Raw genomic sequence first — 23,908 nt, 5'->3', positions numbered from 1 at the left:
CTAATGCCATCACCCTTTGAATACAGCATAGGGGACCACCAAAACAAAGGACCATCTGAGAAACTGGAAGCAGGGCAGAGGCAATCCATGGGAAGGCTTAAAGGTTTCAGAGGGCTGAACTGCAGTAAGATTAAAAACTCTTCTATTTGTTCAACACAGTTAACAGATGACTAGAAGTGGGCATGCTATGTGTTTATAAACATCTAAAGGCTGGATGTAAATAAACATGGAATCTAGAGCAGAATTGCACATTATGATACTAAAAGGATTTAGCTTGAGCAAAGGCTTCAAAGGAGAATTGATAAGTAAATATGATGGCATTCTTTCTCCTAGAAATCCCTTCCTTTTAGAAGCTGCCAGGAAAGAGAGGGTTTCAGGGGCAAACTCGACCCAGAGAGTATGGCTCCGCCCATCTCATTTCTTCAATTTAATGAACTAGTAGAAACATTAAAGTCTGATCAGTCTGCACAAAATTATTCAGGTTGTTTATTTATAGAGTTTTTGGGCAACCAGCAGCACTGAACTTCAGATTCCTGTTTATCCTTATTTGTTCTAATAGTCTGTCATTCGTAGACAGTGGTCAACCTTGTTCCTGTTGAGGCTGGCCTTTAAAACTTCATTCTTCTAAAGCTCAAAGGATTTGGCTCAGGAGCGAAGGAGAAACAATTGACTGACTGTAGTTTTCAAGACTTGAGTGTGCTCCCAGCTGCAGTTCAAAGGTACACTACCAGGGTGCTCAAGAGGTTTGCTGTGGAATTATTTCTCCAAATACCCAGCCCTCTTTTTTTTCTTTTCTTTCTTTCTTTTTTCTTTTCTTTTTCTTTTTCTTTTCTTTTTTTTTTTTTTTTTTTTTTTTTTTTTTTTTTTTTTTTTTTGGCGGGGGGAAGGGTGTACTGGTAGGATGTAGTATGTTATTTTGCTTTTGCGTCTAAAAAAAATCTGTTCTTACTAAAACGATGGTATTATTTTCCTCTTAAGGTTGCTTTCCAATGAAATTAAGATAAAAATTGTGTTTGGAATTCTGTGCTCCGAGAGTGTTTTGTTTGTCTAATTTGACTTATACAAAAGTGCATGCCAAAAAGAATGCCATATACAACTATAAAATAAACACTAACTGTGGTGTTGTCCAACCCCCAGGCACAGAGTGCAGGGAACTGCCTGTAAGGGAGCCTCACATTCCCACTGGTTTTTCCTAACCCTCGACCCCCCACCCCGGTATTGGTATCTTTTTCTGGACATTTATAGATATTCTCATACTGTGACTTGTGTTGTGGAGAACTTGCTAGTTTCTGGACCTCTTACTGAATTCTGTGACAAGTGTTTTCTTTCGAGTTCTTTGGTTGTCTCCTGTCTTCTGTTCTTCCTGTCTTGCTCCCGGACATCTAGAACTTGGTGGCACCGACTGGCTGGGCCTGTTAGTATTGCTGCCATGGTGTTACAAGACCTCGATGGAAGAGAGATGGGGCAGAAAGGAAAACAGGAAAAGTGCATAACTAGAAACTGGTAGAATCTTTTAGGAGAGCCTTTCTTTTTAACTATGTATTTATGAATTGCATTCTCCCCCCAAAGTAAAGTAGCTATAAAATCTTGGAGCAACTCCAATTCTAAAGGGACCCTTCAACTTTACAGACCTCAAATATAATTTAGGAAAGAAGAGCAATAGTAGACTAAGGCGCAATATCTGAAGTAACTGGCAGAGCTAGTAAGGGGGGGTGGTAAATGTGCTTACTGCTAACCCAGGAACACCTGAGTTCATTCCTTGCATCCGACAGGGTGGACAACAGAACTGACACCCACATGTTCCCCCACACACATCCTCACACTGAAACACTTGGTCCCACACATACACATACACAATAAACACATAAAATTTCAAAATACAAAAATTCTGAAATTAACTAGGCCTACTTCAACATTTCTCTACAGTAGTAGAAAGAGAATGCTTAAAAATATATTGTGGGAAATTTGGGATTGGAAGCTTTGAACCATTGTCTCTTAAACCATTATGAGATGATTATACATGATAAAGGAAAAATACTATTTCTATATTATGAATTCATTCATAGGATTGTCTTCTCTTCTTTGGCTTCCATTTACAGTGGCAATTAAAAGGTTTCTTTCTCAACTAAACTTAAATAATAAAAGTATATTTAAAAATGGCATATACCTCCAACCATGTTGTGTTTAAATATACATTTACTACCACAATGTAGGTGATATGTAATTATAATTATAATAATTATAAGATTGTTTATCAGATGCTAGACATAGCTTTGTTGAATGAACAACGTACACTGTTTGCCTTGGCAACAGTTACCTTAAAACTTAAGACTAGTGTTCAACCTCTCAGTTATAGACTGAACACAGGTCAATTTATTTCACTCCTAGATGACACCTATGTAGTATATGCATAGTAAAGTGCTAGTATTAGGAGATCAATTTAAAAGTTTGGGTTTCTGGGGATAATTGTGCAAGTATATTCTTAGAAATATATTTGTATATGTGTATAAGAAGTTATGAGGGAGAAAAAATAACCTTGACTGCAAGGTCAGTGTGCCAAAAAGTTTAATTTAGAAGAGAGCAAGGAGAGCAGCTTGGTCTTTATGTGGGACGCCCACACAACTGAAGCAGGGACTGTGCCAGAGCCTATTGCCTGCCTGCCTGCCTACAGATCCCCCACCCTTAAATGGACAGCTTTATCCAGCATCAGTGGGAGAGGATGTGCCTAGCAATTTGATGTGCAGGGAGGGGATGTGGGGAGTGTTGACAATCAAAGGCAGGCTTCCTCTTGTAAGGGGAATGGGGGTAGGATTTATTTGAGGGGTACCAAGAGAAGATGAAAGGCTGATATTGGGGTGTTATAAAAATAAGACAGTTAGGAAACACACCACATCTTTTCCCCCAATAATTTATTAAAACATAAAATTTTATTTAAATATGAATCTTTTTCATCTTTTGAAGAGATAAAACCAACATGAAGTCTTGTACCAAAAAGAAATGTATGCTTCCTAGCTTTGGAGGAGAATGCTACCATAGTCCTTTCTTAGTTCTCACATCGCATTTGCTGTATTGATGGAGGATTCTGACAGGAACGGGTTCACTGTTACAGTTTCTCAACTGAGCCACCAGCAAACATACTGAACATATCAGAAAGAATGACAACCACAGCTACTGAAAGCATCTTAGAGGCTAAAACTATAGATTGGGATGTATACAGACTCATTTGAATCTCAGCTTTGTCACATGGAAACAAGTTACCAAAAACAAACAAACAACCTCCATCAACAAAGCACTTTGAGCTATGAATTGGAGACAATAAAATGAATGAGGTTCTCTTGTTGCTGTTGTCCTTTGAGTATACACTAACTGGTGCTTCTCTTTAACCCAGGAATGTGCTCTAGGTAAAGGCTTGCAACCCACCACCAGAAACCCTTCCACCCAGAGAACCAAAAAGGGGGTGGGGGGAGTTAAGCCTGGAGCTGCTAAAGCTCCCTGAATCTGTATGGGGTGCGGGTCCTGTTGGGTTGAGTTGTGGCTCCCATGCCGCACCAGGCAGCTCAGGGAGAAGTGCTGGAATTTGAGTTTACTCCATGTGGTGCTGGGCGGACACAGGGCTGTGAGAAGTCGCAGAACTCCTCTTCAGGGTGGAGAGATCACAGACCCATGAGGGCATAATTCTTGGGTGGGGACTCCCAGGCAAGAAGGCATGCAGGGATCAACTGCTCTCAGACTCCTGGGCTCCCAGGCCACGGAAGAGTTGAGACTGGGGAAGTATGGGCTGGTCCAGCTCACAGCTGAGGGGGAAAAGGGAGAGAAGCTCTGACAGCACCCTGTGGGGTCATGAGACTCTTGGTCACAGCCACTAGCTTGGCTGGGTCATGGCTGGCTAGGCTAGCTTGCTTGAGTTGGCAGGGCTTCGTGGCTGGAACACAGAGACATCCTCCATGGGAGATTAGGTGGTGGCTCATTGGTTGAAGGCCCCCTCTATGGTTCTCCATGGTGGGCCTCAAAGACTCAGGGAAGTCTATGATTTTAAAAGGTTTATTGTCATGGTGGAAAGTAGATGAAGCTGTACCCTGTATTAAATATAGTTTGTAGGGAAAAGGGTCTAGGAAGGAATGTTTAATTGGCTACACCCTCTGGCCTTTAGGTATCTCATTAATATGGAGATCTCGTGAGGTTCTGCAGCATGTAGACACACCCTCTACCTGTGCTGTGTGACCAAAGGCCACAAACCTTTCTTTGGGAGGGGCTGTGGATGGCTGAAGCTAAGTGAAAGGAACCAGGGCCCAGGAGCAAGGCTGAACCCCTACCACTCCTACTGTCCCATTAGGGCCACCGGGATTCAGAGCAGACTCAACTGGGTACCCCACTGCCTCTCACAGCCCACCGCCCCACAAATCTGATCTGTGGGAGGACTTGCCAATAAGCAAGTAGAGGGAAGAGACTTCATTTATCAGCTTAAATTTAAAGCCCGGCATCTTTTCCATTTCCTCTTAATCATTGTAGACAATGCCCCCCTCGTTAAAAACAAGTACTCAGTATGGATTTTTCCTTTTGAATTCTAACAGGGCTCCTGTTAGTAACACAAACCCAAGCTCAAGTGAAGGATGTAATTTGTTTCTGAAAAAAAAAATTCAGAATATAATTTAGTTGATAAAAATATTAAAACTAAATTTTCTTCGAAGGGGAGTGATTTTTCATCTCTAAGGCTGTATCTAAGGCAGCTTTGTGGCTAGATGACTTGGTTTTCTTTGGGGGAAATTATTTCGATTTCTTTGGGCCTTGGTTCTCTTTTATACAAACTTAATAAATTATTAGGAAATTAATTAAGCAAACACACGTGAACCACAAGTGACCATTACAGTGACTGAAATAAATTTAAAATGAGTTAATACATATTATCAAAGTCACAGGACAGATGATATTGAAAAAGACAATGAGTTTTAGGAAAAGATGTTGTTATATGAGGGTAAAATTTGGGAATTGTCTTTGCTTTGGTCCAAGAATGTGATATTTATATTTTTCTGTGAAAACCAAAATCCTATATAAGTACAAAAGGCATGAACAGAAGGCATAGGCTCAAAATGTCATTTCAGCAGTGTGCCCTGAGCAGCTCTGACTGGCCTTTGTAAGTCAAGTCACTGCTGTCTGACCTTTGGGCGCCTGGGATGGGTGCCTATAGCTGCACCCGGCCTGGAAGGGGCCCAGGCACTTCCCAGTGTTGCCTATCTGCACACTGCTAACTCCTTCATCGCTTCCATCTCCAGGAAAAAGCTATTTCCTAAACCCAGAGCAAGCTCCAGGCTGGTGCCCATTGGTGTCTAACTTTGTTGCAAGTGAACAAGAGTCCCTTCTGCCTCCTCTCTTGGGGTAAGTGGCAAGGAGTCCAACTGAGGGCCTGAAGCTCTCACAGAGTAGCAGGGTAGCTAGCTATAGCTAAGTCAGGGGACCGAGGCCCAGAAGCAGGTGGGGGACCGAGTAGCGTGGTGGCAGGCTGATCCTTTCAGTCTAAAGGCCTCCCTGGCCAGCGCCAGGCGGGGTGGGGCGGCGCAGAGGGCGCGGAGATTACCGCGGCGCCACCACCAGAGACGCGCAAGCAGGGGAGCCACGAGGTCCCCCCACGAGAGACTGCAAAATAGGAAAAAAAAGCCGATGACAACAGGCAGTTTCCCAAGATCGAATAAAAAGAGAGGGCTTCTGCGCCCGCCAAGATCCCCTGTTCTACCGGCGGCCTGCAGCGAGGCTCTCAGCGGCCACCCTAGCCCCAGGGCGCAGGCGACGTCCCCTTCCCTCCCCAATCAGCTCCCCTCCTGCCTCTAGGCTTCGGCTCGGCGCGCAAGGGAGAGGCTGCCCGCGACGCGGCGCACGCTCCGGCGGCTCCCGGCTTGCGCGCAAATCTTTCCCCGGATCGGTGCTCTAGAGAGGGGACAGAGCGGTGGGGACCTGCGGAGGGACAACCCGGCCACCCAGCGCGCGCGCTTTCTCTTTTCTTCTGCCTTTCCCCTGCCGCTCGGCTGCCTGGACTTTAGCTCGGCTCCTTTCGTCCTCCCCCTCACGGCCGGCTCCCCCACCCCGCCCCGTTTCTCCCCCACTTGTGTGAGCTATTTGTTGGGGGTGGCCGAAAGGGATGTCCTGTTTTCACCAGAGACACGGCGCGAAGGGAAAACTTAGACACTGGAAGGAAAGCGAGTAAATACACAAATCGGACCCGCAGATCACGGGCTGGGACAGACAATTGAACTTCGGGAGCCCAAGGCAGTCGGGACCGCCAGAGGTGAGTATTCTCTCTTCATCCGAACGGATTCCTGAAGTCCGGGGGGGGGGAAGCGGGGGGTGTCCAGATTTGGATGTTCCCCCCAAACTGTCCCCTAGAAAGTGCTAGCTAGACACTTTGAAGTGAGTGGATGGAAGACGCGCGCGCGCAGGGAGAGTGTGTGAGCCTTGGAGTTCTCCTCGTGACTCAACACCGGTGTGCCGTGGCCAGGGTCGCTAGGACCTCAGTGGTGCGCTCTGCCCAAGAAGACCCTCAACGACCCTAAGGTCCCCAGTAACCCCTCTTGTCTGGCGCTGGGCTCAGAGGGCGAGGGACCTGAGTGAATCCTCGTCCCGGTGCGGATCCTACCTGCCTGCACCCTGCCCCTCAGGGAGGCTTGCACCAGACTCTTCCCACTCCCACCCGGTGACATTTAATACTTTGTGATGACCGGCTACACGGAGTAAGGGTGCTGCCTCAGTGTCCCCTGGAAAGCCGTGGGCGCCTGGGTTTGCGTGAGGCCGGGCCCGCATGTACCCAGGGGCCGAGCCCTGGTCTCCAGGTACCGGTCGCAGTCTAAACAGCGGGGACCTCACTTTAATGGTTTTTATGTAGAGTGAACGAATGTCTCTTGCACTGTGCCAGGGTCTGTGAAATTAGAGGCGCCTTGTCAGAAGAGTCGCGTTCATTGGCTCCAGGCGCGGATGCTGGGGAGCAATTCTAATGTCTCCAAAGCCGAGGACCAGGCTGGAAGAGCAGGTTTCTCCCAGAGCTCACTGGGTCTGGGGAGGCCGTGGCACTCCAGACGTTTTTAAAGCCTGGTCAACTGGGACTGGGAGACAAACCGCGTGAGCCCGGTTAATTTTGAATGCCACAGTAAACCAATTTTTTAATTTTATTTTTCGATTAGCACTTAATTTTTTCCCCTTCTTTCTTTGTATTTGAGATTCACAATCTCTCTGACAGAGACTGGGGAGTCCGGTGGCAGAGCGGTAGCAAACTAAGGGAGTGTCACCTTCCCCTTGTTTGGGATGTTAGCGCCTTCGCTTGCAGCCGCCCACCCTTCAAGTTCCCGGAAGGCTAACGGGGGTTTTCGGTTTGGGTGGGATCGTCGTGGCATTCTCCTTTTCTCCGACCAGCTCAGGTATCATTCAGGGAGCCTCCTGAAACCGAGGTCCCCCTAGGAAGGTGCCCGTTCCTTCCCAGGGACAACCTAGGTGGCGGCTCACCAAGTGCGTGGCGTATGTGTTTTGGTTTCTGCGCAGCTCCACGTGGGGCACCTCCGTGTGCGTGTGTGTTGTGTACTTGATCTATGAGGAGGTAACTAGAGTCTCGTGTTCAAACCCAGTGGGCCCTTGGCCATTAATTTGCTTTCCTGGCTGTCATTACAGACACTTCCAAAATCTGATACCTAAAGAGATCCAACAGGTTGGGTTTCACATTAAGAGCCCACACTTAACAGTTTTCTTTCTCCCTCACCCCCTTTGGCTCGGCACTCTGGGATCAACGTAATTGTTGGAGCGAAATACATCTCGAATATGGCATTTTGTTGCCCTTCTCTTAGCGGCTGCCTTTTTGCACCTTCGAGCGTTTGTCAGTTTTCAGCGCGGGCTCCTGGGGGACTTAGGTGGGAGTCTCTAGGAGTGTTTAGCAACTGGGACTCCCATCAACAACTTCTGAAGTTTCATTTACCCGTGGGTGACTGACAGCGCTGAAAGTGGACCCTGGCATTTTTGTTTGCTGAGTTATTTTCTTTTCTTTTAATTTATTTATTTTTTTTTAGTTTTAAGGCTTCTCCAGGACAAGACTTATATTTGATACAATTCCCCCCCCCCAAAAAAAAATTTGAAATTTAAGTAGAAACGTTACCTATTTTTAAAATTTTTAAAAAAAAACATATATTTTGCCGGGATTATTTATACCTGAAAAACAAAACCTAGCGGAGGCTGAAGGGAAAGAATTCTAAAACAAAATAATTTGATACGCTTATGGTGTGTTTTAAGAGATTTGCATTAAAAGACATTTTTACTTTAAAAAATATTATCCCATGAAATAAATTAAAAAAAAAAGCAACAGCAACATGAGACAAACTGTTTTGTGTGGAAGGACTGCCAGAGTCGGAGTACTGTGGCAATAATCCCCAACATAGACAAAAGTTCTCCACGTTTACAAACTGTAAAAAATAGTTACTTCCACCTGAATAAAGGTTGTAAGTAATTCAAAGGTAAGCACTTTCGTAATGTTTGCACATGAATGTTAAGAGCAAACAACAAACAAACCAACATCAAAATCTTCAACATTAACAGCTTTGGCCATAACATAGCTGAACTGGTGTGAAACCTCAAAGTCTAATGATTAAGTCCCTGTCCTTCCTAGTAATGGTATGTCTTAAAAAAATCTGGTTTTCAAAAACCTGCTCCCTGCCTTCCTGAAGTAGATGAACACAGCAGGCTGCTTTCCTGTTTTAAGATCACCTCATCCAAGGGAATTTCACAGTTATACTGTAAAGGGGTTCAGCTCTTCCCCTTCTATTAATGTTTATTGCATTGAACATTTCAAAATTTTCATTTCCAAAACAAAGCTGTGTATGTGTGTGTGTTCTTAAGTAGCATGGTGTAGGCTAACATATTGCAACGAAAAAGCTTCAAAACCCTACAACTTGTGTAAAAAAACAAATGGATTTAAGAACAGTTTGTTCTCATTGAGAAATACAAACATGGACAGTTAGGCATTTTGTAGAAACTGGAAGAAAAAAAAGTGTCTTTGTAACGAAGGTTCTTTTTGAAGAAAGATTTGCAGATATCTCTAGTTTAAAAAGAAAGAATATTCTCCATCTCTAAATTTTCTTTTATTTATCTTGTGATTTATGGTGTAGATAAATTTTACATACCCATAGGAATACAGTGTTCAGTTTCATGTTTTTTGTCACTGATGCAAGCTCTGTGTGGCTGATGCCATGTCTAAAAATACATTTATGTGGCTTGGTTTTTTTCATTTATTAAATGTGATGAACCCGAGTTGAATCGGGTAGAAACTTTGAAAGGGTAAGATAACAGAAAACCCATGGCTATTGACGGAAACATGCTAGAGTTTTGGAAACATGCACGTTCTAATTTTTAGATAACAAACTTAAGCTTTGTTCACATTTGTGCAGTGGACGCTCACAGGCTTCACGCAGAATTCAAGAAGAAAGATAATCACTTTCGAGATTCAGTGACATGCTAAGTAACTTAAGAATGCGAGCATTTATTATGTTTTTACATTATCTTCTGTATTTTTTTTCCTATTGGGTAGACTTAAGAATATTCAGCATTCAGTAAGAGCAGGCCTCTGTTACAGGGGGCTTATTCACCATAGTTCTATACTGCAGCTGCTGATCATATTTCATGGAGCTGTTAAAGCACTTAAAACCTAAAATTAGGTACTGTCTGGTTGTAAATATTTCAGATCACTCATTTGAGAAACAAACAGCAAAGTCTGTTATCAAAAGTATGGAATCCAGTCATGGAGGAGCTGGGCAAACCTTTAAGAAACACCTTGTTATCATCTTAGTGGGAACATAACCCTGACAGTTTCTTTTTCGGATGGATATTATCCCTCCATACTCTTAACTCTTACACTGTGTGTCTCAGTAGAGTATCTTAAACTAATTGTATTCAGAAGTACAGTTGGGGATTTTATTACAGCGGTTACCAGGTGAAAGAAATCAACACCACCCAGACTGGGTGGCGGTGGTGAGTACCCGCTTCTCTCATGGAATTTTCCTGGTGAACTTAGAAAGGACATGCTCTCTCTCTCTCAGGCATTGGCCTCCAGATGGGTTAGGTGCAAGAGTGTCTTTAACCGTTCCCATGTTCAATGCAGCATTTCACAGCTTGATGTGTCTGAGTGCAAGAAACTGAATATTCATTAAATTGTGCATAGAGCCAAGCCTGGCGTCATTTAGCCTGAACTTGAGTGGAAGAAAATAAACAACGGCCACATATTCAAAAGTATCCCAAGCCACTTTGCTGGCTTTAAGAGGTCTGAAGACTTTGTAAACACTACTGTCACTTAATATTGCTGTGGCACACACAGTACATTAGGGTATGCTTTAGTGACTTTAGTCACTTTCCTCTGAACTTCCTGGGCACTCTTCTTCCTCTATCCATGTGTTTGCTGTAAAAGGGTGCATTTTTTTTTAACACACCACTACCCTTAGAGATGAAACTGATAAAAAAAACAAATAAACAAAAGCAAAACAAAAAAAAAAAACAATCAGAAACCCTTTGGGGTCCTCAAGCTCACATGTATAGGGAAGTTTAAGACAGTTTCAGAGTCACTTCTAAATCTCACATAACCTTTGTTGTCATTGAAGGTGCTAATTGATCTTAGCTCCAACCTAATAGTCTAGTTTGATATTTGAAACCTTTTAGTATTGGTTTGGCCTTTTTCTTACCCTTTTCAGTCCATGGTCGATGAAAAAAAGACACCCTGTGAAAATATCAGACATGCTTTATGACATCAAACATTTTAATAAGACATATTCATAATTTAAAACAGTTTACATGTAGTAAGCTATTTTATTTTAATAATATTTTGGACTATGGAAGGAAGAACCACATTGTCCTATTAGTAATTCAGGCTGTTATCTTTTTTTTTTCTTCATTTTTTATTGGATATTTTATTTACACTTCAGATGACATCCCCTTTCCCCATCCCCCCCTTTAGAAAACCCTTATCCCATGCCCCCTTTTCCTTTTTGCACTTATACATTTTTTTTAAAAAAATGTTAATCAAAGGCTTTATAAGTTTGGTATTGCTCAATCAGAAGTGTAACCCACTACCCAACCTAGATATATCAACTATCTTTGGCTGGTGGAGATACGAGAACATCTGCCTCCCTGTCTCCCCCCTCTTTCTCTCTCTCATCACCTAACTTCTCCTCTTCAGGCTGTTATCTAATAAGTAGTTGTTTTTTAGGTTGTAAGACCATGTCTACCATCACATTTGAGTATTTTCAAACCAAAGTCTTATTATTTCAGTATAAAATACATATCATGAAAATTTGTATCTGAGTTTATACTTTCTTAGGTATATTTATATCTTAAAGTATGTTCTTAAATAAAAGATGTCTTCTCAGAATGGTTGCCAGATAACATCCTATGTTGCAAGTCAACATCCTATGGGCTCAACTTGACAGGCTAGCTAGCATCGATTTAAGATCTAGTTCTTGTGAAGCACTGCTGTGCAAAGTTTATGGGGTTAGCTAATCTTAATCCTTTCAGTTATGCTGTGAACGAACCCAGCAGATGCTTTCATTAGTCCCATTTTACTGGTGAAAATGTTGAGATCCAGTTTTACAGCAGCAGAGTGGAGCCAAGGTCTTAACTTCTCAGTCCCACCCATCATGCTAGGGTGTTGATCCCAGCAGCTCAGCATGGGAATTTTGCATGAAGGGTCATGATAGCGTTTATTATTTGTTACCTAAAAGAAACTAGAAGCTAGGAAAAGAAGCTTAATTGTTCATTGCATCTTCAATTTCATAGATGATATTGTTTATCCACAAAATTCACTGAAGTGAAACAAATGTAAATGCCCTGTCTTATATTTTTAGTGTGTGTGTGCGCGCGCACACGTGCATGCACACGCACATGTATAGATCAGAACACAACTTGTGGGAAATGGTTATTTCTTTGCACCAGGCAGGTTCCAAGACAGAATGTGGATCTTCAGTCTTGGTAGCTTACTCACTGAACAATCTCACCAAGCTCTTAAGTACCCATGTAAAAAAACAAGTAACAGTCAGCAAGTGTTTTGTCCAAATGAGGAAGGTTGCTAATAAACAGGGATCCTGTGAAAACACTTTGTGATAGTCTGCAATCATCAAGAGTTCATGACCATCTCTGTGGAATATTTAATCTATGTCTAGAATTTTCCTTTACCTTTCAGGCTTAGCCTTTAGTTCCATGTCACCAGTTTTGTTTTGTTGTTGTTTCAAGCTTGAAAGCTGATTAAGAATTAGTCAACACCTTTATACTAAGTCAACTCATAAAGAACAAACTGCCTAACAGTGTGAGCAATGGGTTTCCAGAGGAAGGCTTGAGTTATAAGCGGCCTGGTCCTATTTCAGAAATACTTTAAATTTATGTGGTTATTATTCTCAGCATGTATAAAGTTTTTCTTTTAGGTGAACAGTTTCCCCTATAAATATCTCTTTTAAAAATTTAGTATTTTTATATTTAATATTTTTGTAAGTGGTTCCCACTGTTAAGTGTTTGTCTATTTTGCTGTAAGCCTTTTTTATTCAAATGAATATTTAAATGAGTGCCAGCCAGAGAGATGTCAGGGCTCTGCACTATTCAGTGCATACCCTAACAATCACTCACCACACTTGTCTGTTATTGTCAATGCCCCTGGCATCCTTTACAAGAATCTTTGGATGTATAAAAATAACTGCAAAAATGACAAGACTTTTAATGACAATTCAGAGTACTTGCTCTAGTATCTATACAGTGTATTCAAAATTGGTGGTCTCACTACTAGAGAGGCTGAGGCAAGAGGATCACATGAACTAAGGTTTGGCTTTATGAATTGGAGGTTGGCCTGGGTCACATTAGGAGAGTCCATGTCACAACAAATGAGCAAGTAAACAGGCTCTCAAGTATAACACAATATCCATTGTAGTAATTTGGCAAAGTGTCTGTTGATTGATTATACTAGAATATTCTATTCGCCTATCTCTGACTTCATTTCATCACTGAGAACATAAAAACCAGTGCAAATATTCTTCAATACATGTAGTTTCTTACCTTGCTGAGACAGGACATGAACCTAGGTACCTCTGTGTGGACTTTCTTGGGTCTCTTCTCTAAAGGCTCTAAGAAGAAATACCATCACTGGCCTAAATTGAGTTTCATGTAAATTATTTCTACTGTTTCTGTTCTTCTTTCCTCTTTTCTTTATAAAACAAAAGAAATCTCCCAAAAGACTCCAATTAAATCATAAAAACTTCCATGCATATGGTATTAAGAAGTTTAATTCAGCTCACAAAACCAACAGCACTAAGGTTGAAATTCTATCTTTAATCAACTAGGTGTACCTCTTACTGAGAAGGAATATTTGATATTCTTAATCTGCACAAGGTCATATATATAATTTGTAGACTTCTGCAAAATTCCCAAAGGAGTGATCTGTTCATTAAATTTCACCTCTGTCTTTGAACTCCCTAATGTTCCAAGATTTGAAAAGACCCAAATGTTATGATAAAGAGGTTGGGTATTTCTAATGTAATGAATGTTTCCAGTGTGCTGAAAAGCAGGGATGATGTGGAGAGTCTACAGATCTCACCCCTAGCTAATCCTTTCCCCCAGGCTTTTGTATCCAATGCAAATATCTATTCATATGTGGGTATTACTCAGGAAATTTTAGACAAATTTCATCACAATGGTGGTAAGTCACATTCAAATTTCCTTCTGTAAGTCTGCCTGTAAGCTCAAACTCTTTTTAGTAGGTAACTAAGAATGCACATCTTGAACTGGGGAGATATCTTAGGAGAGGACCCAAGTTCAGATCATCCCCAGAATCCACATAACAAAATGCAGTGGGGAATGGTAGTGTGCACCTGTGATCTTAGTGCTTGGTGTAATCTCACCTGTCTGAGCCCCAAGCACAGAGACATGTGGGTCCACAGACAGGTGTATTCTTAGGGCTTGCTAGCCAACCAGCCCAGACTATTTGTCAAGCTCCATGCCAGTGAGAGACCGTGACTCAAAAAGAAGGTAAATAGTACCTGAGAAATGGATGTTGTGTGGCTTCCATATACATGCATGAACATGTACCTGCACATGCTGGAACATGCACATACATATACAATAACAGCTTCAATAAATTTATTGAGAGTTGTTTTTTTTTTTTACATGAACATTAGGAGTTAAGATGATGATAGTGTCTCAGTTTGATTGGACCAAAAGGATTTTGATTTAGTCATATTTTATACCATTAGCCATTGCTTTTAAATATTAAAGGCTTTCTTCATAGAAGATGAGAAAATGCTTTGGTACCAGAAGACGCTTATTCAATGTTTTTAATTATTAGTCCTACAGAAGACATGCAGATTTTATCATGAGATGAAGAGGTTTTAGCTCCTCTACTCCATATAGTTTTGAAGATGTTGGGGGTATTTGACGTCTTAAATACTTATTTTCACAGCTTTCTCTGAAAATGTTTAACACAGGAACTTAATCACTGTAGAAGCAACTCAACAGCCTTAAACCTCAGTCATTCTGTTAGTCCCTGATGGACCCTTGTTCTCTTTAGACATGGTCACAATATTTATTTTGTGACATCTTAGTGCGTTCTGGACTATACATCATCTTATTCCTTAAATATTCATATTGGTTTACATTATTATTACCAAGTCCTGCCAGTACCTAAATTTCTGTCGAAAGTTCTGTTGCCTACAAGGCAGAGTCCAGAGTCTCCAACAGGAGCTGTGTTCTAAGTGTGTTCCTTCACTCTTAGAACCTCGACCAGATTGTCCTTTTTCTCTCTCAACAAGCACACATGAGCCATCTCCTCTCTGGCCACAGGGGAAACGCCACTTCTCACATACTCTCTTCCCATTCCCACTTTGTTCCTTTATGTGCCTATTCTTAACATCACACTATCTTTTCTTTGCCTCCGCAACTTCCATTTCCACTTCTTTTCCAAGATTTGAAATGCAAAGCACTAAGTCCCTCCCTCCTTAGAGCCCAAGCAGGAGATATGTATTCTTTCCTCCCAAAGCACATGGTTTCCATCTTTAGCAGAGCCTTTAGTACATTGACTGGATGAACATTGCTGCCTAAATCCTACTAGAAATGAGAACTGGCTGGAGGGCTCAGTGGTGTTTGTCATCTCTCTATCTCCAGCATACCATGCACTGCTTGACAAATAAGTCTGTGCACCAAATCTTCCTTTGAGTGAATGAGTAAAGAAGCTTTGTCTGAGAGCAAAGGCTCTGAGAGCAGACATCCAACCCTGCCATAATACAGGCAGCAGTGGAGAAACAGAACAGAACAAAAAAACATAACCATCTTGTGGTTGGAAAAATTCAGTGTAACTTCAGGGATTTAGGATACTGACCCAGTAGAACTGGAGCCCTGAATAGGCACATGTGAATGTGTGTGTGTGTGTGTGGTCATCCACATGTATGTGTAAGCATGTTTTTTTTTTTTTTTTTAACCAAAGTGTTGGTAACTCAATGCTTTACTAAGAGAAAGATCCTGAAAATCTCTGGAGATGTGGGAGTTTCATAGAACATGCAATGGGAGGGACCTAACTCCTAAGCAGAAAGGGAACTAGAGCTTTGGCCACCTGGGTTCAAACTTCAGCTCGTACAAAAAAATACACCAGAAAAGCTAGTTCACAGTTCTTGTAATTTTGCCTGTTTTCTTTTGTGTAATAAAAACACTGCATGTGTTTTCCTTTTTTAAGTTTTTAATGAGTATTCCATAGTTACATATATAAGGATTCCATATACACAAGAATGATGTCTTCTGTGAGTAGTATGATTTTGGTTATACCATTTGGTAGAATACCCTCAAAGGATCCAGAAAATTATAGTTGAAAGATTTTTTTTTGTAACCTTAAATTGTGAAACAGACATTACTGGGTCATCTTAGAAAATTTGAGGCTGTATTTAGAGCTCCATGTACAGACATTGTACATTCTCAAAATTCAGTCTTGACCAGTTGTAATATTTTTAATCAAATATTTACATTACAATTAACTAGTTATATTTGAGCTTGAATGTGTTTCCTTAGCTAAGCTGAGCAATTATAAACAAACTCTAGAATGATACTGTTCCTTTATGGCTAACACTTGTGTCTCCACTTGCTTTCTGAAGCCTGGAGGTATTGATAGTAAGTAAAGACACAACGTTTCAATAACGTATAGACATGATGAATTCCATGTAAAAATTAAAAAAAACTTTAGATATTTCTATGATTCTTACATTACCATCAAGAGCTGGAAATTAACATCTCTACTTCTACAATTAACTATTCAGGTCTTGGATTGAGATGTAATGGGCAACAAGAAGTAAGTAAGAAGCTAAATGACTGTCAAGGTGCAGCAGAGACCTGTAGCTGGTGCATCTGTATAAACGTGGCACAATGGATGTATTCCCTGACTCCCTCCCTTTAACATGTTTAGATCTTAGTTTCCCCATCTCTGATTATCAGGGTCTAGAACTGGAACATTTGTTCAGTGAGTGTTATTTTGTTCATGGCATAATGATCAACGCCATCCTGGATTTACTTAGTAGACTCCAGGAGACCCCATCTCCTGCATAATGGCAGTCTCCAGAAGCTATCAGGTAGAACAGAGTAGAAAAAAAAATTACTCACAGATGAGAGCACACAGCCCACGCAGCTATTCATATCTCTTGATATGGTGAGAAGATGCCAGGGCTCTACTTAAGAGGATTGTTCTACTCCAACTCAAGTGTGGAGAATCCTAATTCCTTCCTCCTGAGTTAAACACAAAGGCAAACAATTCTCATTGGTCTGTGTTGATAGATGAATTTCACACACAGAGGATTTACGGATTTACAGATAAGCTTAGAGAGGTTGGCCATCTTCAGTTCTTTTTCCTTTTCTGTGTTTGTGTGGGAGAGACAGACTTCTTTATAGGATATTCAGGGAGTAAATATTTATTTGAACTACCTCTGCTAATTCTTCTTGTCACCATTATTCTTCATACATACCTTTTATTCAGTTTTGATAATGACAATACCTAATTACCTGTTCCTTTCCATGAATAAAAATATTCCGTAATAAGAAAATTTTACTTTCTTTACTGTATATTGTCATAAAGGATGTTTTATCCTGACAGTACTGTCTGAAATCTAAGTAAGTACTTGATGAATTGTGCCATTCATTTATTTGTAATGACAAACTTTCAAATGAAGATAGATGGAAAGCAGCTCAACAGCACATGATTTCAAAGGCAGAATGCTTTCACAAGATTCTGGGTTTCATAGTAATGTGAGGTAGGCAGGGAGAGACAGGGAAAGACACTCAGAGAGAGATACAGAAATGAGGAGAGAGGGAGGGAGAGACTGTGAGGAGAAAACCACTGGGGTTACAAATATATGTGCCACTACTATGAACAGAAAAATATTTTTTTGAACAAATTTCCTCTTAACTTTCAGTTTGTACAGGTATGGAAATTCAAATTTAATAACAAACAACTCTGAAGAAAGTAATAACTAAGTATATTACGTGAAAAAAAAAAAAAACCCTGTTTATTGACGTAATCTCAAACCTAAGCTTTTACTAACTCTGTTGGGTTTGTGTTTCACATATAGTTTATTTGAGGCTGGTGTGCATTGACTGGAAGCTGGGATGTAGTCCTGGCATTGCCCATGAACTGTTCAGGTGCAGAGGAATGTTCTAGAAATTACTTGAAAAGCAAAAAACAGAACCTGTAACGTCAAACACAAGGTGAGAGGGATGATTGATTCTGCAGCTCTGAGCTGAGTAGAGACATTTTTAACTGTAAGACTTTACTGTTATAAACACAGGGCCACACTCATATTCATATGAGCAGATGATTTATGTTTTATCTTATAAATTTGCATCTAGAAAGATTCCTGAAATCCATCACTATATCTTGTCAAAGAGGATTTACTTTCATTGTATTGGCCCTATGAATCATGTCAAATGGACAGTACCACATTGACCTAGAGATTTCACTAATTAATACTCATGTAGAAGGTACATGGAGAAACTTGAACTTGACCACACATAGAGAAAGAAGGAGAGGGTAAGAGGAAAAGTAAAAGAGAGAGGATGGGAAGGAAAGAGAGGGATGGAGACAAAAAGACAAGGAGAGAAAGAACATGACACACATTCTGTCTTATAATGTAATTTTTTTTTATATATATAGTTGTAGGGGAGAAAGTAACTGCAAATTGAGTTACTTTATATAACCAAAGCATCTTTGTAAGAGAACCAGGATCCTACATATGTCCATACTTATCAGTAAGGAGGTGAAGTAGATGCTAAAATACCCAAATGAACTTGGGACAGGGCCATGCTGGAGGTGTTGGGTTGGGAGTGATTTAAGATAGGGCCTTAAAAGATAGGTCTCAGTCTGTGAGGGGAGTTCTGCCTTCCACATTGACAGGAAGTCCAAAGAAGACATAGCAAACCTCATGACCATCCAGACACTGTATGCCAGAAATTGAACAGGAATCCTGGTTGCCACTTAGGCACTGGAGAACAGCCAAAAACCCAGAGGTTCTGTTTTTCTAAATGAGCACTTCCCTGGTTAATAAATCAGATAATGCCTCCAGAGTATTAAAGTTCTATATCTACTTTCTCAAGTTGGTTCTGTGTACTGTAGGTCTGAACATGGCGAGACTTACTGATTTTTATAATTTTTTAGTTTTTCTAGCATATAATACAAGCAGTCACATCCTTTCCTTTCCCTGAGGGTTTTTTTTTTTTCCTCCCCTGCCCTCCACTACCCAAACTCCCTTAGCTTACCTACCTCTACCTCTTTTTTTTTTTTTTTTTTTTTTTTTTTTTTTTTTTTTTTTTTTTTTTTTTTTTGCTTCCTACCTGAACAAAAAAAAAATCTCATCTGTCAAGAGTTAGCTCAAATACCACCTCCTCTGGGAAGCCTTCATTAATGCCTGGGAAGAATTAATTCCTTTTCCTGTAATATTATATTATTCTAGTTGGGCTATTAATATGACGGCACATTTTGTTGGACTAAACTGTATTTGAATTTGTCTGCTAGAGAAATTCTGAACTCAATAATATGAGACCACATTTTTGTACCTCTTTATCCACAACAGTGGAAATATTGATGGTAATTGAGTGGCTGGACTATTGCATGCATGCCTGCTAAGAACATGTGCTAAGCTAGAAATCCACAAGGAATGAATCCTATTTATGGTTTAGAAAATTAATTATCTGTTGCTTATATTTAAGGAAACTATTTGTTGACTATTATCTATTTTAAATTATTCAAAGTTTCCTTTGTACCAAAATGAGGATGTTTTCCTCATGGAGAAAAGAAGTACCCAGCCTTTTGTTTCTGGTTGGGGGACGATGGTGCTCATACTCCTAGTTTACTCTAGAATCAAATGCTGACCTCTTCAGTTGCTTTCTGTTGAAATACACTTCATGCTATTTTAAAGAACAAAAATGCTTAAACTGCAGAATAAAGGATTTGATCTGAGAGGGAGCATGTGTTTCAATCAGTGTTTCAAACCTGGAGCCCAGAGCTCCCTGGTGTATGAGAGGAACATGAAGCCCAAGGAGGCAGGTCTTTGTTCAGCTATAGTTGAGGAAGGAGTTGGTTTTGCTCACATTTTTAGTGGTTTGTTTTTAGGCATTTTCCACACAGAGATGAACAAGACCCTTCAAAACCACAAACTTGCTTATATAGGGAAAAAAACCCTCCCCATCTCCAAAAATAACATTAAATTAAGACTATTGTTTCCAACAGCCTCAAAAACTGTGGTTTGATTTCCTTGTCTGAATCATCTTGGATGAAGCACACACTTGCACTGCATCCCGATGACGCATAGATGCTTGCTTCATCCAGCAGAAGAATGAGCGGAGCTCAACTCTTCCATTTTTCTTAAGATGCTTCTGTCAGTGACAGTAAAGAAGTTGATCCAAATGAGGCTACAATAAATAAATATATAAACTGATGCCTTTTGACAGTCTGCATCATGGTCTGCTTGTGTCTGACATGGAGACACAGACTGGTGTCAAAAGAACTGTATATGTGTTCAGACTCCACAACTCATGGGCCACAGCTATAATAGCAATAAGTAGTGTCAGGAGCTGCCTTATACCTGGACCAGAGTCATTTTTTAATTGATAAACTAATGAGTGTATTTAATGTTCCACTCCCCACAAGCAGGTAATCAAAGCACAATCCACACCACTAAAGCAAGTTCCTTTAGTCTAATAAAAATATTAATTATAATTGATGTAACACTGAAATAAAGACTAAAGGAAGGGTTACCTGTGAGAAGTATCTGGAAGAGAACAAGGGACAGAGTCCTACTGTCTTAGTCAATGTTCTATTGCTGTGAAGAGACACTGTCACTGCAGCAACTACTATAGAAGGAAGCATTTGACTGGGGCTCACTTACATTTTCAGAGGGTGGTTAGTTCATTATCATGGTGGGAGCATGGAAGCACTCAGGGTAGATATGGTGCTGGAGAAGTACTGAGAGTTCTTTATCCAGATCCTTTGGACAGGGAGAGAGAGCCACTGGGTCTGGTGGTCAAGCAAATCTCTGAGCCTGTGGCAACTATTGTCTTTTAAACTAGCACATCTACAATGCTCATATTCTTATTCTTAGCTGGTGAGATGATTTAGCTATTAAAAGACATTCAGCAGCTGTCACCTTTGTGTATTTTGTGAATGTATATATGCATTCTTTTGGTGTGAGTGTGTGGGTGTGTGTCCACACATGGAGAAGACTCGGGTCGACCTTGTGTGTCATTCCTCTGTTGCTGTCCTCCCTGATTCTTTGAGGCAGGGTCTCTTACTGGGACATGTTGCGAGCTTGTCTCTGTCTCCCAGAGATGAGATTTTAAGTGTGTGTTACTAATGCTTCTCTTTTTATGCTGATGCCATGATCAAACTAAGACTCTGATACTTAGGTAGTAAACACTTTACTTTTGATCTATCTCCGTGACACTTGATTTGCGTATTTTATTGTGTGTGGGTATGTGGGTGTGTATATTATATATAATATATTATATGTAACATGTAATACATATTATACTTTGTTGTCTGTTAAAAATGAGGATATAATAATAAAAAGTGAATTTTACACTCTGTCTTTTTTCAATCAAGATAAGTTATTCCTTGGTTTGCTTAATTTTTTTCACGTTTGCTTTGATAAAAATATATAATAAAAAACTAAATGAAGATAGAGCTTATTTACACTTGTATTGTCAGACATGCTCACTGATTCTCTTACATCTTGCTTTTGCTATACTGAATCTTGAACAAGCCACATTATCACACTGATCCTACATCACTACATACAATTTTGAATATTTCTAGTTATTGTACACATGAATTTTAAGAATTTAACTGTCCCTCTCTCATATGTAGTTAGATTTACATCCAAGTTTTGTTATTAAAAAGAATTAAAGTTCTTTTTTTTTCCCATGCTAACATTAAATGCAGGGCCTTGCACATACTTCACAGGAACTCAGTGTGCTGAATTCTAGCCCCATAGTGATGTTATGTACCTCTTTGTGCACTTAACAAATTCTCCTATAGTTAAGAAGATAAGTATAGGATTAGCAGATGAAGGTGTATGTACATTTTGCATCAAGGTTGACAAGATGCTTTGGAGAAAAGTTATGATGCCCCGAATTTCTGATGATGAGGTTGAGGTCTTACTCAGAAGACCCAACTGCAGAAAATTTTAGCACTGTAAATATTTATATTTTGCTTACCAAGAAGGTTTATGAAAGTGAATTCTTTTCAATGAGTGTAATCATTAGAAAAAGGTTAGGACAAATAAACTTCTTAACCACACACACAAAATATTTTTGGTAGATATAATTGCTAATGTTAGGATTATTTCTGGTTAGTTGCATAAATCTCTGTAATTGATATTTACAGTTCTTAAACTAATTGGTAAGAAAATATATATCAGTATATGTCATACTATAGTTTTTATTTAACATTATATTTCACAGAATATTTAGAGTTGTCTTTAACTGATATGGATGAAGAAAACTTAGGAGGAATTATATGTTGTTGTTCTGTGTAGAGTTTTCTGTGTTTCAGATGCACTCCAAAGCATTCTATACATAATTTTATGTTTTAACTCATAAATATGTAGTAATGTGACATTGCCTCGTTCTGAGTATGTTAATATTAGTTTATATGAAACCATTAACTACTTTACATTGATCAATTCATAAATCTGAAAATACAATTATATTCATATTAAAATTAAAACAAATACACCTAAATATAAAAAATTACTTACTCTTGACTATCAGAATCCAATCAGTATACAAAGTTAAAGCTGATATACTAATGCATTCTTGTGGTCACACTCTTATGTTAGATTCTTTATATGCAGATAATTCATTTTCCACAGCTCTGATTATGATTATAGTTGACTTTGAATTGTTATCTAGTGCCTTTAAAGATTCATCCAACTCAAAATAGCTAACATTTCTTTAAGCGTTGGAAAAATATGGCTATCAATTTTTGTTTTTTTTTTTTTCCTGCAGAATTTCCTGTTATTCTAAGGGATTCACTAGGACTTAGGCACATAAAACTGAAAGTTATATTACTGTAGGGAGACCGCTGTGAGCCACTGAGAAGAAATGCTCTTGCTGTCTGAAGTACTGTATGTATATAGAATGGCTAACATTTTCCTCCCAAGAAATTTCATGCATGCAGTTAAAACACTCTTAAATTGATTAAGGATTTGTTATATATTTCCAGAAGCACTCAGGAGGACTTTTTATGGTTATAAGAGGAGAGTGCATTAGCATGCCAGAAACCAGTGAATACGCTGGAGGCCCTCAAAACCATGCCCAACATTCTTGACTTTACCATATAAATATGTTGGGTAGCCTGGAAAAACAAAACAATTCTCTTTGCTCCGAGGTAGGAGCAGCCTATGAAGATAACACGTTCAGCCACTTGAATATTAATTTCATACTTTCTCTGTCAGAAGTAATTTTTATTACTTAGCAAATGGAATGGAAGGGCAATGAATATGACTGGTATTTGTTTCTCAAGTAAAGTATTATCTTACATTGATCCAAGCTGTTACCTTTATACTTCTTGGAAAGTATATTGTAACAACGATTACAGTATTTTGCCTATTAATCAGAGAAGCTAGAAAGCATTTTATAAAATGTTGAATCAAAACTCTCCCTACCATGAGAGAATTAAATTTCAAGCAATATACCCCTTTTATAGGGTAAGAAACTTAAGTATGGAGAAATTACAAGATTTTCCTAAAGCAGCGCATTGACTCTTAGCAAACTGAAATCGTGATTCTGTTTGCCTGATTCAGTCTGAAACTCCTTGAGTTCCCTGGCCTTGAGAAGTTTCCCCTTATTTAATAATCTATTCATCTATTCATTCATACAGACATTTAAAAAGAATCATTGTTTTTGTAAGATACAGCTTTTGGCTCCAAACTCCTACATAATATTTAAACTTTATGTATCTTACGAATTGTTTCTGAAAAGGATTGTTCAAGTCTCGGACATAGTAATGGCCACCGGTGGCCTCCAAGTCTTCCTGTGTTGCAAATATAGACTGTTCAAACACTTGAGCTACAGTTTAACAGAAGCATCTGCGGGGAGGTGTGCAGGAGAGGGCAGAGCGTGGAAGGACTAGTGTCCCTTTGCTAAAACTGGGTGCCTTTTAAGGGTTAATTTAACCAACAGCACCATAATTGCCTCAATTCTCACTCTAGCTTGCTGAGTTACTCTTTTAAGTTAGAATATAAAAATGTCCTTGATTATGACATCATTAAGTATGTATGTCATTGCATCTTGCTTTTGTTTCTTCTCTAACTGTCCTCCTCTGTCTCTTCGGTTTTGTTTTCTTGATGGTCTCCTCACTTTCTCCAAATAATCTCCCTTATACTTTTTGTCTCCT

At 39.8% G+C, this 23,908-nt stretch overlaps 1 protein-coding gene across 10 annotated transcripts in view; it reads left to right on the top strand.

The window, feature by feature from the left end:
- The first annotated feature begins 5,321 nt into the window (after positions 1-5,321).
- The window catches only part of Eya4 (EYA transcriptional coactivator and phosphatase 4), a 242,822-nt gene continuing 224,235 nt past the window's right edge, over positions 5,322-23,908 (top strand). For 7 of the 10 annotated variants that reach the window (XM_076928125.1, XM_076928124.1, XM_076928123.1 and 4 more), the window contains exon 1: positions 6,138-6,277. The gene's annotated coding sequence lies outside the window, so the exon portion shown is untranslated. Of the gene's footprint in view, positions 5,374-5,833; positions 6,278-23,908 lie in introns of those variants that run through there. The other 3 variants (XM_076928116.1, XM_076928121.1, XM_076928115.1) reach the window with 2 other exon arrangements.

This window comes from Arvicanthis niloticus, chromosome 30, assembly GCF_011762505.2.
Source record: "Arvicanthis niloticus isolate mArvNil1 chromosome 30, mArvNil1.pat.X, whole genome shotgun sequence".
Taxonomy (NCBI): Eukaryota; Metazoa; Chordata; class Mammalia; order Rodentia; family Muridae; genus Arvicanthis; species Arvicanthis niloticus.
This window is presented reverse-complemented; position numbering and strand designations above follow the sequence as displayed.